The sequence below is a fragment of the Natator depressus genome, chromosome 1 (genome assembly GCF_965152275.1).
Source record: "Natator depressus isolate rNatDep1 chromosome 1, rNatDep2.hap1, whole genome shotgun sequence".
Classification (NCBI taxonomy): Eukaryota; Metazoa; Chordata; order Testudines; family Cheloniidae; genus Natator; species Natator depressus.
The window spans coordinates 127720946-127740961 of NC_134234.1; positions in this window are offsets into that span (position 1 = coordinate 127720946).

A 20016-nucleotide genomic window follows, 5' to 3' on the forward strand; every position below is an offset into this window, starting at 1 on the left:
GGGCTCTTAAAATCGATTTCCTTACTCCACCCCCGACAAGGGGATTAGTGCTGAAATCAGCCTTGCTGGGTCGAATTTGGGGTACTGTGGACACAATTAGATGGTATTGGCCTCCGGGAGCTATCCCAGAGTGCTCCATTGTGACTGCTCTGGACAGCACTCTCAACTCAGATGCACTGGCCAGGTAGACAGGAAAAGGCCCGCGAACTTTTGAATTTCAATTTCCTGTTTGGCCAGCGTGGCAAGTTGCAGGTGACCATGCAGAGCTCATCAGCAGAGGTGACCATGATGGAGTCCCAGAATCGCAAAAGAGCTCCAGCATGGACCGAACGAGAGGTACAGGATCTGATCTCTGTATGGGGAGAGGAATCCGTGCTATCAGAACTCCGTTCCAGTTTTCAAAATGCCAAAACATTTGTCAAAATCTCCCAGGGCATGAAGGACAGAGGCCATAACAGGGACCCGAAGCAGTGCCGCGTGAAACTTAAGGAGCTGAGGCAAGCCTACCAGAAAACCAGAGAGGCGAATGGCCACTCCGGGTCAGATCCCAAAACATGCCGCTTCTATGAGGAGCTGCATGCCATTTTAGGGGGTTCAGCCACCACTACCCCAGCCATGTTGTTTGACTCCTTCAGTGGAGAGGGAGGCAACACGGAAGCAGGTTTTGGAGACGAGGAAGATGATGATGATGAGGTTGTAGATAGCTCACAGCAAGCAAGCAGAGAAACCGGTTTTCCCGACAGCCAGGAACTGTTTCTCACGCTGGATCTGGAGCCAGTACCCCCTGAACCCATCCAAAGCTACCCCCCAAACCCGCCAGGTGGAGAAGGGACCTCCGATGAGTGTACCTTTTTAAATAGTATACATGGTTTAAAAGCAAGCATGTTTAATGATTAATTTGCCCTGGCATTCGCGGCTCTCCTGGATGTACTCCCAAAGCCTTTGCAAAAGGTTTCTGGGGAGGGCAGCCTTATTCCATCCACCATGGTAGGACATTTTATCACTCCAGGCCTGTAGCACGTACTTGGGAATCATTGTAGAACAAAGCATTGCAGTGTATGTTTGCTGGCATTCAAACAACATCCGTTCTTTATCTCTCTGTGTTATCCTCAGGAGAGTGATATCATTCATGGTCACCTGGTTGAAATAGGGTGCTTTTCTTAAGGGGACATTCAGAGGTGCCCGTTCCTGCTGGGCTGTTTGCCTGTGGCTGAACAGAAATGTTCCCCGCTGTTAGCCACGGGGAGGGTGGAGGGGCTAGCCACGCGCTGGGGGAGGCAAAATGCGACCTTGGAACGAAAGCACATGTGCTATGTATGTAATGTTAACAGCAAGGTTTACCACGAAAGAGTGTACCCATTGTTCTATAAAATGTGTCTTTTTAAATACCACTGTCCCTTTTTTTTTCTCCACCAGCTGCATGTGTTTCAAGGATCACAGGATCTTCTCCTTCCCAGAGGCTAGCGAAGATTAGAAGGCAAAAAAAAAAAAAAACTCACTCGCGATGAAATGTTCTCTGACCTCACGCTGTCCTCCCACACTGACAGAGCACAGACGAATGCGTGGAGGCAGACAATGTCAGAGTGCAGGAAAGCACAAAATGACTGGGAGGAGAGGTGGTGGGCTGAAGAGAGTAAGTGGCGGGCTGAAGAGAGGGCTGAAGCTGAAAGGTGGCGGCAGCATGATGAGAGGAGGCAGGATTCAATGCTGAGGCTGCTGGAGATTCAAACTAATATGCTCCAGCGTATGGTTGAGCTGCAGGAAAGGCAGCAGGACACAGACCGCCACTACAGATATTTGTGGAGCGCACAGCAAGCAGTAATAACAGTGGGAATATTGGTTTTGCTGAGGTCTAATCAAGTCAGTAAACTGCGCCAGCATGCTTTTAAACATCCAAATGCACATTCTATCACCATTCTGCACTTGATCAGCCTATAGTTGAACAGCTCCTGACTACTGTCCAGGCTGCCTGTGTATGGCTTCATGAGCCATGGCATTAAGAGGTAGGCTGGGTCCCCAAGGATAACTATAGGCATTTTCAACATTCCTAACGGTTATTTTCTGGTCTGGGAATAAAGTCCCTTCCTGCAGCTTTTGAAACAGACCAGAGTTCCTGAAGATGTGAGCGTCATGTACCTTTCCCGGCCATCCCATGTTGATGTTGGTGAAACGTCCCTTGTGATCCACCAGTGCTTTCAGCACTATTGAAAAGTACCCCTTGCGGTTTATGTACTCACCGGCTTGGTGCTCCGGTGCCAAGATAGGGATATGGGTTCCGTCTATGGCCCCACCACAGTTAGGGAATCCCATTGCAGAAAAGCCATCCACTATGACCTGCACATTTCCCAGGGTCACTACCCTTGATATCAGCAGATCTTTGATTGCATTGGCTACTTGCATCATAGCAGCCCCCACAGTAGATTTGCCCACTCCAAATTGATTCCCGACTGACCGGTAGCTGTCTGGAGTTGCAAGCTTCCACAGGGCTATTGCCACTCGCTTCTCAACTGTGAGGGCTGCTCTCATCTTGGTATTCTTGTGCCTCAGGGCAGGGGAAAGCAAGTCACAAAGTTCCATGAAAGTGCCCTTACGCATGCAAAAGTTTCGCAGCCACTGGGAATCATCCCAGATCTGCAACACTATGCGGTCCCACCAGTCTGTGCTTGTTTCCCGGGCCCAGAATCAGCGTTCCACAGCTTGAGCCTGCCCCATTAACACCATGATCTCCAAATTGCGGGGGAACGTGGTTTTAGAGAAAAGTGTGTTCATGTCCTCAACACTCTCGTCACTGCGCTGACGTCACCTACTTGCCTGGTTTCGCTTTGGCAGGTTCTGATGCTGCATATACTGCTGGATAATGCGCGTGGTATTTAATGTGCTCCTAATTGCCAAAGTGGTCTGAGCGGGCTCCATGCTTGCCATGGTATGGCGTCTGCACAGAAAAAAGGCATGGAACGATTGTCTGTCATTGCCCTGATGGAGGGAGGGGCGACTGAAGACATGGCTTACAGGTTTGGCTTACAGGGAATTAAAATCAACAAAGGGGGTGGCTTTGCGAGAAACAGAATGGCCCCCTCAAGGATAGAACTCAAAACTGCGTTTAGCAGGCTGTTGATTTCACGGAGGGAGGGAGGAGAAAATGAATACAAAACAAATCTGGTCTATTTCTTGTTTTGAGCCACTTCATCTATCTTTATATTGCTGGCAGCAGACTGTGCAGTACCACCGCTAGCCATTGTCATCTCCCAATCAGCAGCTCAGCAGAAGACGGTGCAATATGACTGCTGGTCATCATCTTCTGCTGGCTGCTGATTAAAAGACTGCCGGTAGGACTCAATCACCATGAGACAAAACTTAAAAGGGAAATGACCTGGCTGAGTCACTCCCATGTTTGCCCAGGCGCCCCTGACCTCATCGAAGTCGGTAAAAAGAGCACCTAGGACTAGGTCGACGACGGCTACCAGTCATACTGCACTGTCTGCTGCCAAAAGGCAATGAGCTGCTGCTGTGTAGCAATGCAGTACCGCGTCTGCCAGCACCCAGGAGACATATGGTAACGGTTAGCTGAGCGGGCTCCGTGCTTGCCGTGGTATGGCGTCTGCATGGGTAACTCAAGAAAAAAGGCGCAAAACAATTGTCTGCCCTTGCTTTCACGGAAGGAGGGAGGGAACGGGGGCCTGACTATATGTACCCAGAACCGCCCGCGACAATGTTTTAGCCCCATCAGGCACTGGGATTTCTACCCAGAGTTCAAACAGGCGGCGGAGACTGCGGGGACTGTGGGATAGCTACCCACAGTGCAATGCTCTGAAGTCGACGGTTACCTCAGTACTGTGGACACACTCCGCCGACTACATGCACTTAGAGCATTTGTGTGCGGACACACACAATCGACTGTATAAAAACTCTTTCTACAACACCGACTTCTATAAATTCGACCTAATTTTGTAGCGTAGACATACCCTTAGTGTAGACCTAGTCAAAGATGTAACTGCATTCATATCACAGCTGAAGTTCTAGAGATCTCAAATACTATGTTCAAATACTTGTACAGAACAAGTAGTATTAACTAGTAGAAGGTCTAGATGTCTCTCTTTCTCAGGTGTATATACACCCAGAGTCTGAAACTCAGCTATGCTGAGTAGAATCTCACTCCACAATTTCAATATCATACACCATTAATGGAGTAAAATACTATTCAATGTGAGAAAGGGTATCAGAATCTATTCCATAGTGATTTTGACAACAAGAAAAGTCAAGATTACCAGAAGTATGAAATGGTTTTAATCAACGCTAAGAAAACCATAATATTGTAAAGACTGACCACAAAAGGACCTGAGCACCTAACTACCACTTTAGGTGCCACTGAGATCTTCAAAACCCCTTACACACCTCCGTTCCTGCTAGTGAGCATGTGCACAGGTATCTATCTCATGCATAAGCCACAGCAGACTCAAACTAGGTTTTCCCCTGCTTAGCTTGCCTACGGGTCTGATCAAGTAGGCATTTTTAGAGCACCCTACACCCACACAAAATGGCAGAGGAAAAGGAAGAGGTGGTGATGCTGGCACCCCCCTTCTAACTTTTAACCAGCTACTTGAAGCACTCACCTGAGATGTGCACTCACCCTGTCTGATGTGCAGAAGGGGTTTTAACGTGGAGCAGCTATTAGGTTCTCACATATATATTATCAGTCTTATTCTTAAGGCCCTTAGAATTGACGCTACGAGTCTTAACACTGCAAATGTTCTGAGGGCTACTGAATGACTCAGAAATATTACTCTTCACAGACAAGATTCTGCCTTAGCGTAGTCTGTATATCTCCTCCATCACCAGTGTGTCTGAGCACCTTGAGAACCTTTTGTTATTTACGTGTTTTGTTAACTAAATGTTGTCACTATATAAATAATTTCAGTAATTAACATACAGCAAATAATCAACAAAATACAGAGATTAGAAAGTCAGTCTGTGAGATTAGTTTCATGTTCACATTAGTAAGAGGTGAAATATAGACAAATATATATTTTAACCAATAATTTTCATCTCCACGCTAAAACTTCAAAGGGAGGAGATTTAAAAAAAAATGCAAAAGGAGGATGGGAAAGAGCTAAAATCTAGCACTGGATGTTTCCAAACCATCAATGCCTTCCCTTACAGGTTGGCCCCTCTTCACCATGGGAGGGGGAACATGATGAGTTGTAAACAGATATAATTTCATTCTATGGAGTAGACTGAGGAAGGGAAAGGAAAAAAAGAATGTCACCTGGAAAATGACAAAAGAAACAGAAAAGAATAGTTAGCCAGGCTGGGATGAGAAGAGGTCCAGATAATAGAATGACTGACCAATAATCAGTTCATGATGAGAGACAAGTAAAGCTGGTTGAAAAATGGTAAGTATACTTTATGAAAAAAATTGAATTTTTCAGATTCAAAAATAAAACCACAAAACACTGAAGGAAAGGTATTTTTAATTTCCTCATACCTATCTCTCTTTTTGGGATGCAAACTTACAGCACAAACTCTCTCATTCTCTTGTTATGCGGTGTTATGCACCTCTCTCCCCCTTTGAACAAGGGATTAAAGGAAGGAAATGGGCCAAATCATTAAATCCATGCTTATGCAAAGCTCCCATTGGCTACAGTGGGAGCACTGACCAAGAAGGGACTAGGTGCTCAGATATTATTCTGATGAACATAGTATGGAAACATACCATAGAGAAAAACAGATATGTTGCCATCCAATGTCCTGCTTTTAGCACAGAAGATCAGTTTAGATAGATAGGGTAATGCTATTCCTGGTTTTGACTTTGATGCATTTTGTAGGTGCTAAAGGGAACAGCTGCAGAGAGGTTCCTTTGAATATAAAAGAGTTTCCTCCCATAGAAATATTCAAATAATATTTCAGGATATTAATAAATCAAGACAGAATTAATTCATTGCAGCCGACAGTAAGTGAATTAGCTGGAACCTGTGGTCAAGTTTACATATCCCAGTCTTAGACAATAGCCAGTTTATGCATTTGATGATGACTGCATGCCTGTCACAAGTTGTCTGTATCCAGCTTCAAGAGAAAGCCAGTTTGCAGACTGGCTTACTTGATATTTAATGCTAGCTTCTGTGGTAATTAAAAATTAGGTGATATCTTCAGGAAAATCAATTAATTATGCATGCAGAAAGCATCAACTAAATTTGGACGCACAATTAGAAGACTAATCACAGTTTCAAAAGGTGGAGAAAAGCAAGTTGCACACTTAAATGGATGACTTTGTCCCTGCCCCACCCCAGATGCATGTGCTTTCTTCTTTAGAGGATCAACAGTTTATTCGTTATTGAGAGCCATTTGCTGGATGGCTCATGGAAATTACAGACACTAGTATTAACAGCCAATCAGCTCTTCAAAGAAAAAAAATCTCCTTTTTGGGCTGACATGTGGTGCAGTATTTGACTGCCCAAGCCTGAATGTGGAAAACACTGAAATCCGTAATCCATAATGCCATTCCTGAAAGTACTGCCAGTGAAAACAATAACGTTCAGAAATTATATCATGTGGACTGGTCAACACTGATGCATAGATGGCATTCCTGAGAGTACCACTATAAAGGGTGGTACTGCCCACAGTGAAATCACAGAAAATGGTGGCCTCTGTTGGCCTGGGGGTACTGGTATTTTGGGAATTTGTAGGATAGAGCCTGGTAATTTGACAACTTCAGCAGGTGACTACCTAGCCACCTGTACTTGTGAATATTACATATTGGACTATTTACAATTGGCAATTGCTTCCCTTAAGCAAATACTTAATCTCCCAATGCAGTTTCTCAGCACAATTTTATTTGGCTTTTAGGTAAAGGTCAGTTCTACTACACAACCAATTATAGTTGGTTGGTTCAAAGGCTGTTTAAAATGTAGTATTTTTAGTAACAAATATTGTATTGAGTGAAATATTGTATTTCTCACTGTTTACTAGTGAGTGTGAAGATCAAGGTGCATGAGGAATAAGATGCTTAGCACTTAAATGACACTTTTCAACCAGAGATTTCAAAGTGCTTTTAAAAGAAGGGGGAATTAACAGGTTATACAACAAGACAGCAACAGAGGTGGGAATAGAATCCAGGCTTCTTGTCTCCCCATCCTGTGCTTTAGCCACTGAACCACATAGGAGAACATAGTGCTCTCTCTCCCACACTACAGCAAAGTGTTATTAAGTGATTATATCAAAAATATAAGTGTAAAATAGCATCTTGCTTTAGCACAGTGCTTTTAATCCAATGAAATCCTGGAACACTTTACAAATTAGAATAAATACTACTTCACTCATCAATGAAATGCAGTTACCCCGAAGATAAACTCTGCAGTTGTTTAACAATGAATAGCTATGTTATGCAATAATTTGAGTAGAATGTGAAGGAAAAATATATCCCATTGAAACTCAGTAAGAATTTAGGTGGGCTGAACAAAATTACGTGGGTTTAGCAGTTAGCCAGGACACTAGGATTAACCTCCTCATTAACGTGTTTTCCACTGAAATATAATGGCCTGGTCATCTGTGTTATGTCTCATCTAGAGGAGGAGCATTAACATCATGGGCCACATTATTCTGCCATTACTCTCACTGAATAGTACCTTACTCTGCAAAAAGTCCCATTCATTCCAGTGGAATAGTCTGTGGAGTAAGATACTAATTCATATGAGTAAAGGTGGCAGAATCAGGGTTTATGCAGGAATACTGGTACAATATTGCTTCTGTACCAGATTCTGATGCCCTCACTCATGGTCAATCAGAACCTATCCCCCGGTAATGCAACGTAAAGAGTGCTCCTACAGTGTCACTAACATCACTTATCACTTATCACTGAGGTGTTCCTGAAGGTATTTGGTCCAAGGAATGATCCATTACAAATTTAAGGTCAGATTCTGATACACTTACTCACTCTGAATGATGTGCTCCCTCACAAGTGAAATCAGTGGGACTGCTCAGTAAGTAGGATGCTACAAAACCAAAGTAGAGATATAATCATCTTGCCTCTACTTAGTTTGTAGTATCTTAAGAGACTATAGGCACGTACTATGCCCTCAGACTAAGGACTAGATTCTGAATCCCTTACTCACACTGGATTGTGCTTTATTTGGTGAGTCATCACATTTATTTCAATGGGATACTCAAGGAGTAAGGTATTGCTAAACATAAGTAAGGGTTCCAGCATTTGACTCTTAATGCTTTGCCAGAAGCTCTATCATTGTGCATTCTTTATTTAAAAACTCATCTCTAGTGATTTTTCACACCTTGAAAAAGATTCTAAAAATAACCCTCAGAATTATGTAAGTCACTTTGCCATAATTGTATTGCTTTTACCAACATCCAGACTGATAATACCCTAAGCTATTTCTGCTGAAAGCAATATAAAAAGATATATTGCTCCACAGACCCTTCTCCTTCATTAAGTCCCACACTATAGATGTTCCTGGGAGTTATGATTTAATCTCAACTATCTTGGCAGTGCAACTCAGGCACTGGTTTAAGTTGTAAAATCAGTGTTTCAGTGTTCACTACTCTAACAGTAAGGTGTAAATGTTTTTCCTGCACTTATATGGCCCAGATGCACAAAGAAAGTGAAAGCCAGCCTATACTTCTGGCGTTGTTATAGACCAATTTAATGTCAAAGCATAAGAAATAGAGCTGCAGCGAAGCATTCATTCAAAGGGGCTAGGGTTCCCTTTTAGGTTGCTATTGATGAGGTCTGAAGTGTTTCATCCCAAAAATGTATTTTATAGGACTGCCTGGAAGACTCAACATCTGTCACATATCATCATCGTTAAAGCATTTTCTTTCAAATAGTTTTATTTTTTATTGAAGGAGCGTATTCAAAAGGTGCCAAATGGCAACAATAGAATCTCAAGTTTCAATTCATTGTATTGTGGTTGTATAGTACACTTAAAACATGAATATGAGCACAATGTGTAGTCAAACCTCTGATTGCAAAGCTCTTGGGTGTACTCGGGTTGCTCTAAACAAGTGCATCTCCTTTTCTTTTTCCAGGGATGCATTAAGAGTTTATACTGTGTCTTTTAATCCTGTAAATGAAATCTTTATGTACACACACTATCAATTAGCAGATCAGTCTCTCTATTAGCTAGCACTGTTAAGTAAATAGAGTTTTCATTGCAGCATGTCTGTCAAATGATGAACAAAAACATTAGCATGTGACAGCCCCCAGTTCAGAATGTTAACAGTTATCTTAAATATTGCACAAAAACGTACTTCCAAAATAAAACATTTGGCAGACATTCAGTTTCTTTATTAGTGTCATTGATACAGACTCTTCCCAGAGGTTAGCACTATTCAAAGTCTGGCAAGTGTAAGGTATACAGCTCCTACAAGATTAAAAAAAGAAGGGTACCAGGTAGTAACATAGTAGTTCCATTTATCTTGTAAGCAATGTGTCAATTTTTTCCATAACCAGCACATCCCACATTGTGTGTGTCCACTCAGTCATTGATGGAATTTCTGTGCTTTTCCAATTTCTCACAATGACACTTTTCTGTGCCATAATCACAGCTGACAACAGAGGTCACAGTGCTGGGTCTTGGTCAGCAATTTAAGGGATATCAAAATAAGACATGTCAATTTGTGTGTTGATGGGGGCATTTTATTTTTGTTTGAGTGGCAAACTTTTGGGATAAGGCCACCCCTGGTGTGTTGCCACAAACACAGAATAATTTGCATTGATGATATTTTATTTTTAGGTATGACATATATATGCATTACCAATTCCTTTTGTGTATCCCTTATTGAAAGAACAGTTACACATGTAACATACAATTTCCAGATTCATTCTTGGGGAGTGGGGGAAAGATACTCACCAGTTTCTCTTTCCTTTTCTCCAAGATTGTGAAATGAACCCTTGAAATATAAAAACAGTTTTGAGGGTTCCCTTATGGTTCAATGTCACCAGTACCTGTCTTTCCATATCAGTATTTGCTGGGAGACATTCCGTCATGTCAGGGCAAAGCAGACATCAGCCATACCTACAGAGCTCTTTTCCAAATACAAACAAAGACTTCCTTTTTCCATTCTTTTTCGAGTTAGGACAGCCTGTTGTTGCTTCAGACATTTCCAGATCAAATCCCACACTTCTCAAAATGAGAAAACCAAAGAAACAATGATTTACTTGCCCTTTCTTCCAGGGGAGACCTTCAGCTCTCTCCCACCTGAGAGAAGGCAGGGTTTATATAGGTCCTTCATCCAGCATGTCTTGCCTCAGCCCAGGATTATGAACTGCTGTATGCAAGTTCATTCTCAGAAATCCCTAGCTCTAAGGAGATGGGGAGTTCAAACCTGCCCACCTCTTGGAACCTAAGTGAAATTAGCCATTTGAGTTTCTCAAGCCACACACTGCTACTCTAAGACCACATCCTCTCCCTCTGCATCCATGTCCATTCTCCTAGAGGAATGTTCCCAGAGAACAACTCTGAAACAGGTTAGAGCGGGCTTTGGAGGATTTTCTAACCAGCCTGATACAGGAGAGATGTGTCACTGAATGTCTGCCAAATGTTTTATTTCAGAAGTATATTTTTGTGCAATATTAAAGTAACTGTTAACACTCTGAACTGGGGGCTGTCATATGCAAACACCATCACATCCACCTTATCAGATGAAGTCAGGAAATTCCTATTGACAAGTGAGCCTGATTAAAGTTGTGATGCCATTTTAGTTGCTTGAAGTATATAATTATTAACTGGGGTATAAAATATAACTGTTTGCACAAAAATCTGTTTTCTTTTGTAAAATATCCCAGATATTTCCTGACTGTGCAGAACATAATTATCCAAATTTAGCTTAGCTTCATGGAGATGAGGGAGTCTAACTATCTTTGAGCATATCATCCACCTCTAAACAGGCATCCTTGAGACTGTTCCACCAGTATATCTCTATAATGCTATATGGGAGTAATATAAATTTTAAAATCCACATGGGCTACTCATTCTGTATGGCTGGGGCCACAACATTCATTAACTTATCTGTGATTTTTACCCCCAATCTCCAGACAAAATGGCTCTCTAAAGTCTCTTTTGGAAGGCCACAGAAATGACATCAGTTCTTCAGTAGGAAAGGTAGGTAATAAGTTTTCCCTTGAGACAAGCATTATCAGCTGATCAGGAGAGATTTCATTACCACAAATTCCCAGCATGATACCTCTCCATCTCCCTTTCTAGTCAACGGTTCAACAAATCCATAGAACAAGTGATTCCAAGCTACTTCCAGACCAAGATTTCCTATGCCAACCTTGCAGACGAGAGACAAAGCCACCAGGCTGCTTTCTAGTGCTCTGTGAATCTACTGTTCTTCATTCCATGAGTGTTTGTGAGAAATGTGAAATCTTCAGAAACTATTCCTGAGATATCACAAATTATACTCAGGTTACAATTTTGCTTCTTCCAAGGCAAATGGAATATGTACAATATGTATCAACTGGCTGGAGGATAGGTAATGTGACCCCAATTTTTAAAAAGGGCTCCAGAGGTGATCCCAGCAATTATAGGCCAGTAAACCTGACTTCAGTACTGGGCAAACTGGTTGAAACTATAGTAAAGAACATTATTGTCAGACACGTAGATGAACATAATTTGCTGGGGAAAAGGCAATATGGTTTTTGTAAAGGGAAATTATGCCTCACCAATCTACTAGAATTCATTGAGGGGGCCAACAAGCACGTGGACAACGGGAATCCAGTGGATATAGTGTACTTAGATTTTCAGAAAGTCTTTGACAAAGTTCCTCACCAAAGGCTCTTAAGCAAAGTAAGCTGTCATGGGACAAGAGGTCCTTCAATGGATTGGTAACTGGTTAAAAGATAGGAAACAAAGGGTAGAAATAAATGGTCAGTTTTCAGAATGGAGAGAGGTAAATAGTGGTGTCCCCCAGGAGTCTGTACTGGGACCAGTACTATTCAACATATTCATAAATGATCTGGAAAAAGGGGTAAACAATTTGCAGATGACACAAAACTACTCAAGATAGTTAAGTCCAAAGCAGACTGCAAAGAGCTACAAAGGGATCTCACAAAACTGGGTGACTGGGAAACAAAATGGCAGATGAAATTCAATGTTGATAAATGCACAGTAATGCACATTGGAAAACATAATCCCAACTATACATCTAAAACGATGGGGTCTTAATTAGCTGTTACCACTCAAGAAAGAGATCTTGGAGTCATTGTGGATAGTTCTCTGAAAACATCCACTCAATGTGCAGCAGCCGTCAAAAAAGTGAACAGAAAGTTGGGAATCATTAAGAAAGGGATAGATAATAAGACAGAAAATATGCCTCTATATAAATCCATGGTACGCCCACATCTTGAATACTATGTGCAGATGTGGTCGCCTCATCTCAAAAAAAGATATATCGGAATTAGAAAAGGTATAGAAAAGAGCAACAAAAATTATTAGGGGTATGGAACAGCTTCTATAAGAGTAGAGTTTAATATGATTGGGACTTTTCATCTTGGAAAAGAGATGACTAAGGGAGGATATGATAGAGGTTTATAAAATCATGACTGGTTTGGAGAAAATAAATAAGGAAGTGTTATATACTCCTTGTCATAACACAAGAACTGGCGGAGGGGGCGGTCACAAAATGAAATTAATAGCACAGGTTTAAAACAAATCGAAAGGAAGTGTTTCTTCACACAACGCACAGTCAACCTGTGGAACTCTGCCAGAGGATGTTGTGAAGGCCAAGACTATAAAAGGGTTCAAAAAAAGATCTAGATACATTCATGGAGGATAGGTTCATCATTGTCTATTAGCCAGGATAGGCAGGGATGGTGTCCCTAGCCTCTGTTTGCCAGAAGCTGGGAATGGGTGACACAGGATAGGTCACTTGATGGTTACATGTTCTGTTTATTCCCACTGGGGCACCTGGCATTGGCCACTGTTGGCAGACAGGATACTGGGCTACTTGGACCTTTGGTCTGAGCCAGTAGGGCCATTCTTATGTTCAAATAATTTTTTTTTCTAATACAACCATATTATGGCAAAATTCATGCATTTTCCTGAATTTGTCACAGGGCCAAAAGTCACAATCTTTGCAGTAAAAAAGCAATAGCGGACGGAAACTGCCTTCCAATTTTGTTGAAAGCAGCAAAAAAATGTGAGGCAAACCTATGCACTATCACCATCTGTGATAACGCGGGGACAGCAGCTTTCAGGTTATCAGAGTGGCAGCATCAGCAGAAAACTATACTAAGGCAGTTCATTCAATTCTCTTACATCATAGAAGACCAGTTGTTGCCAAGTCACACATCTCACATGTTTTCCCAAAATGTTCTGCTCTTACCAAGGACTGTTAGATTGCTACTTCCTGCTTCTGTGTTTTGCTTCTTTTTATCTCGTTTGAAATGCATGGACAATAGAGTGGCAAAGAAAACGAAGTACTGCTTATAATACTAGAACCAAGAATAATGTTAATTAGAACACAAGAGTGCCCTGTGCTCATCAGCAATAAACATTTAAAAAATTCCAGGCTTTAGACCACTGGATCTGCTTCACCTAGAGATAAAGCTGTTTTACCATACAAAAAAGACTTAAGTTCAGCAAATATTTGTTGCTAGACATAGCAATTCTGCATGCAAAGAGGGATTGTTAATACTCATTATGAATCCAGGATGCTTTCCCTGCTTATACAGCTTTCTTATAGCTATGTTCAGTTTCAATTCTGTGAAACAAGCCAATAGATTAGGGAGCACTTCCATGTGAATGACAAAGGACTTCCTCAGTGGACTACCCCTTTTTAACATGCTGAAGGTACACCATCTAAAGCTACCATACAAGTAGGTTTCTCAAAAGGGCGTGTGATTGTGACTTAAGGAACTGTAGGTGCTATAGGTTCCTTGACTGAATATTGTTTCTTGGATGGGAGGGGGAGAATGGATTTAAAACACACTGTTATTAAAGTCTCAGGAGAAGATCTGGCTGCAAATGGGAGGGGAGGCAGTGCGTATGTGGGGGAAGTTGATCTTTGACAACAGAGAAGTATGGCACTTGAAATTACAGATATTGAAAACATATAGCATTCCATCCCTTAAATCTTTTATCCACACCTCAGTGTTATCTAGGTACTGCAACACAGAAAGAACAGAAGGCTATTAATATAAGCAAAGGCTATGATTAATTTGACGTTATGAAAGGTCTATCTACAGCCACCAGGTGCTAGTGTCCCTTTAGAAGTCTATCAGATCTCGCTCTCTCTCACACACACACACACACAGTAACAAAAGACTGTGTTTCAGGTTGATTTTAAAGAGGATGTTTTTAAAAAGAGTTTGGAATCAGTTCTACTTAAATAGGAACCAAATGAAATTCACAAGCAAGAAAGGACACTGGAATGGGTCTGATTTCAGTGCCATGCTGTGCCATGATTTTTCCCATTTCACTTCTCTTTCACTCTTACAGACTTAAGGTACATATTATTTTTAATGCCAATTAGCTTTTAGGATACCACAGTCCCACTTAAGCACTCCATTTTGGTAATAGCTGGTACATTTTCAAATCACCGTGAAGGGTTTTAGCTAATAGTCACAGCTTTAAAAAACTTCCCCCGTCTCCCAGATGTTCACTGCCACGCTTTCTGATCAGCATCTACAGATAGATTCTTTGGAATCGTACATAATGTTGTAGTTTTAGCCTTTAGATCCACATGATAGAAGAATGAATGTAAAAGTACTCAGTATGCATGTACTTCCTTGTCGTTTATTAATGACAGCATTTTTCTTCTTAATATTCTGCCCATGTTCCTGTTCACAGGAAGGCTGAATGATGTAGACTGTTTCATGAAGTCTTTGCCTGATGATTTTTGCTTCCTTTATCCATGTCAGCATGTGGTACCATCAAGAAATAAAAGCCTGTCTTTGAGATATTGGTAGCAAAAGCAGAGTGCTTCCCACCACCACCCCTTTCATTTTTTCTCCTTTTTTTTGGGTGTGAGTAAATGATGATTTTTTTGGTAGGGCTTTTTTGGGGAATCAGATTGAATTCAGCTTCTTTTTCAATGTATGTGTGCAATGCCTGCTGAAGCGAAGTCTGCACGTACAAGTCAGCCTCCGTCCAAAGTTCAGTTCTTCCCTTTGTGCTTTGTGTAGAGCTTTGTTCTTCAGATTCATTTTCTGCACCATCTTCCTAAAGCCCTGTCCATTTTTATCTTCCTGTGTTTCAGATATATCATACATTTGCTGGTAATATTAGATCCTCTAGATATTTTACTATTATTTCTGATGTGCAGGGGTGTCTGCATTTTATATTATTACTTCCCAGAGCATGAACCAACTAGGGGGCTTCACAAACTTCATGATTTTCTGTATTTTCAATTAAAAGTTTGCGTTTCCCAAACACAGTCTGAAAGATCTGGCATAGTTTGGAAGAATATTTTAGACACAGAGAAACTAAGCTACCCTGTCACTGGGGCATTTACACCCTAGGCAAAACAGAACCACTATCATTCATTAAACATTCAGCTATTCAATAGATAGCCCATAATTTAAATATAATCAGAATTTTTCTGAAGTTCTTAAGGGATTTAGGAAAAATCAATAGGGTTTATGCTCCTAAATCCCTTAGGCCCATTTGTAAATCTCCCCCTATATTGTGGCATTTAGCCACAGCCCTGCATTTGGGCAGTGAATTTCTGTACTACCCCACTGGGCCCTCTGGAAAGGCACACACTAATGCCTCAGAGATCCTGGGGAAGATTTTGCTCCAATTTTAAAATAGGCCAAATCCTTAAATGGTGTGAGTTGGCATAGTACCTGTCATAAATATAAAGGCAAGGGTAAACCCCTTTAAAATCCCTCCTGGCTAGAGTAAAAACCCTTTCACCTGTAAAGGGTTAAGAAGCTAGGATAACCTCGCTGGCACCTGACCAAAATGACCAATGAGGAGACAAGATACTTTCAAAAGCTTGGGGGAGGGAGAAACAAAGCCTCTCTCTCTGTCTGTGTGATGCTTTTGCCAGGGACAGAACAGGAATGGAGTCTTAGAACTTAGTAAGTAATCTAGCTAGATATGCGTTAGATTCTGTTTGTTTAAATGGCTGAGAAAATAAGCTGTGCTGAATGGAATGGATATTCCTGTTTTTGTGTCTTTTTGTAACTTAAGGTTTTGCCTAGAGGGATTCTCTATGTTTTGAATCTAATTACCCTGTAAGGTATTTACCATCCTGATTTTACAGAGGTGATTCTTTTTACTTTTTCTTCTATTAAAATTCTTCTTTTAAGAAACTGAATGCTTTTTCATTGTTCTTAAGATCCAAGGGTTTGGGTCTGTGGTCACCTGTGCAAATTGGTGAGGATTTTTATCAAACCTTCCCCAGGAAAGGGGGTGTAAGATTTGGGAGGATTTTGGGGGGAAAGACATTTCCAAATGGACTCTTTCCTAATAATAATAATACCGGTTAGATGTTTGGTGGGGGCAGCGAAAGTCCAAGGGCAGCAGGTAAAATAGTTTGTACCTTGGGGAAGTTTTAACCTAAGCTGGTAAAAGTAAGCTTAGGAGGTTTTCATGCAGGTCCCCACATCTGTACCCTAGAGTTCAGAGTGGGGAAGGAACCTTGACAGTACCATTGACTCCAGTTGAGCTGTTTAGCTTCACATGAACCTAGGATCTGGTCAACAGAGCCTCCCCTCCCCCCTGTCAGACCAGTCAAGCTCGTTAGTGAAAGCGCAGAAGCAGGGCTCTCCTCTTTTCAGAGGCTCTCTCACACACACACATACAGAATCCTCACCATCCCTGATTCAACAGTGAATGCAAATGAGATATCTTCAGTCATGTTCTCAAAGGGAAATGTTTGCATTGAGTGTTTTCTCTGAAGTAGTCAGGAAGAAAAACAAATCAGCAATAGCAGCAAGGAGCATGGTGAAGGCAAGTAGACTGTTTATTCTTGCACATACTCCTCACCAGCTACTCCTTTGGAGAAGACCTAGAATTCTTCTGAGGAGGAGATGAGCCATGGGAGAGTTTTAGGGTGCAGGAATAATGTTTTTATATAATATTTTGCTTGAGCAAAATTGTGCAATTACTAGAGAAGCAAAGGACCTGATTCTACAGTGTTTTGAGCCTTGTGTGGTCCTTCATAACTATTCAAAGCAAATGTAAAATGCTACCCTTCTGTTATTCTGATTGTTGGCATTTTATACCTACTTTGAACAGGTGGTAATGAACAGGATGGGGAAGGAACTGGAAAATCAGTCCCACGTATTTTTGATTTAATTAGGAGTAGCTGAGTATTCTACTATGAAGATCACAGAATCATAGAATCAAAGAATATCAGGGTTGGAAGGGACCTCAGGAGGTCATCTAGTCCAACCCCCTGCTCAAGCAGGACCAATCCCCAACTAAATCATCCCAGCCAGGGCTTTGTCAAGCCTGACCTTAAAAATTTCTAAGGAAGGAGATTCCACCACCTCCCTAGGTAACGCATTCCAGTGCTTCACCACCCTCCTAGTGAAAAAGTTTTTCCTAATGTCCAACCTAAACCTCCCCCACTGCAACTTGAGACCATTACTCCTTGTTCTGCCATCTGCTACCACTGAGAACAGTCTAGAGCCATCCTCTTTGGAACCCCCTTTCAGGTAGTTGAAAGCAGCTATTAAATCCCCCCTCATTCTTCTCTTCCGTAGACTAAACAATCCCAGTTCCCTCAGCCTCTCCTCATAAGTCATGTGTTCAAGTCCCCTAATAATTTTTGTTGCCCTCCACTGGACTCTTTCCAATTTTTCCACATCCTTCTTGTAGTGTGGGGCCCAAAACTGGACACAGTACTCCAGATGAGGCCTCACCAATGTCGAATAGAGGGGAACGATCACGTCCCTCGATCTGCTGGCAATGTCCCTACTTATACAGCCCAAAATGCCATTGGCCTTCTTGGCAACAAGGGCACACTGCTGACTCATATCCAGCTTCTCGTCCACTGCAGGTCCTTTTTTGCAGAACTGCTGCCTAGCCATTCGGTCCCTAGTTTGTAGTGCTGCATTGGATTCTTCCATCCTAAGTGCAGGACTCTGGACTTGTCCTTGTTGAACCTCATCAGATTTATTTTGGCCCAGTCCTCTAATTTGTCTAGGTCCCTCTGTATCCTATCCTTACCCTCCAGCGTATCTACCTCTCCTCCCAGCTTAATGTCATCTGCAAACTTTCTGAGGGTGCAATCCATGCCATCCTCCAGATCATTAATGAAGATATTGAACAAAACCGGCCCCAGGACCGACCCTTGGAGCACTCCACTTGATACCGGCTGCCAACTAGACATGGAGCCATTGATCACTACCCATTGAGCCCGACAATCTAGCCAGCTTTCTATCCACCTTATAGTCCATTCATCCAGCCCATACTTCTTTAACTTGCTGGCAAGAATACTGTGGGAGACTGTATCAAAAGCTTTGCTAAAGTCAAGGAATAACATGTCCACTGCTTTGCCCTCATCCACAGAGCCAGTTATCTCATTGTAGAAGGAAATTAGATTTGTCAGGCATGATTTGCCCTTGGTGAATCCATGTGACTGTTCCTGATCACTTTCCTCTCCTCTAAGTGCTTCAGAATTGATTCCTTGAGGACCTGCTCCATGATTTTTCCAGGGACTGAGGTGAGGCTGACTGGCCTGTAGTTCCCAGGATCCTCCTCCTTCCCTTTTTTAAAGATTGGCACTACATTAGCCTTTTTCCAGTCGTCCGGGACTTCCCCCAATCACCATGAGTTTTCAAGATGTTCTATCTGGCTTCTTCACTGCATGCTCTTCAGCTATATGTCTCACTCTATATGGTCCCAGGGTAAGAAATTCTCCCTGGACCATTGAACAAGATATAACTACAGAGCTCCTAGAACAGTTTGCCACACAATTCTAATTTCTTATCACAAAGGCTATATTAAATCACATAGGTGCTTCAGAGAAACAGTCAATGTCTGTCTTCAAGATCTTAGATTTTTCTCTAGGAAAAAATACAACTGGTGGATCTGATTTGTAAAAGCTATGCAAAAAGAAAGTGAAAGTTTACTTTGCTCTATTTTTTCCTCATCTCATCCTACAGAAAACCAACTTCATATGTTGGGAAACAGAGTTCTTATTCAAACCTATTATTAATACTGTATGATATCTCACTGGATTTGGCCATATAGACATAAAGTAGAATTACTTTAAAGTGCTTCTGAAGTACAGACAGCCTAGATTTTAAGGCTTCCATAAGGACTACAGGGATACATAATTCAAAATGGTGGTCCCCCTGGATGCCCAGGAGTCCTTTAAATCTGCCTGTTGAAATACATGTTTTAGAACATACTGTAGGCACTTGTTGGTATAAATATTTTCCCCACAAAGTCCCAATATAGAACAGGTCAATCTCCCTCCTCATTCATCCTTTGATTTCAGATTTCAGTCTTCCCAATGGATCTGTGGAATGCAAGGAATTCAGCATCAGGCCTATGGGTGCAAAATTGTATCAGCTATGGTGGCAGTTTTGTGAGGATTATTTTAAATTTTCTGTGTTTGTTAATACCTAGAGTTCTTGATCAGGGTCCCACTGTGGCAGGAATTATAAACACATATGATTGAAAGACCCTCCACCCCAACAAGATTATAGTCCATACAATTGTGATGTGGACACACATTATCAACTGTCTGCCATTGCTCATCTGGTGTCTTAGGAAGGGAAAGACTTCTATTACTAATTTCCTGTTTTACCACCTTTATAAATATTGTTGTCCCTTTGACCTGAGCGGTCAGCCAATATTTGGGGCACTGCAGTGTTGTTTCTATTAGAATGTGAAACTAAGGGTACAATTCAGGTATTTCTTTCATGCTGAGCTGTTTGTTTACGAAGAATGTACATGAAGTCCTGTTTCCCTGAACACAATACGAACAAAACAGCCGGCAGTTTGTTTGCTCACAATTCTCAATTTTGCTGCTCCAGAGAGTTCTGTGCTCAAGGAGCTGTGTCTCTCCTCTTCCACTCGGGGTCATGCTCAGTGCTACTTCTCT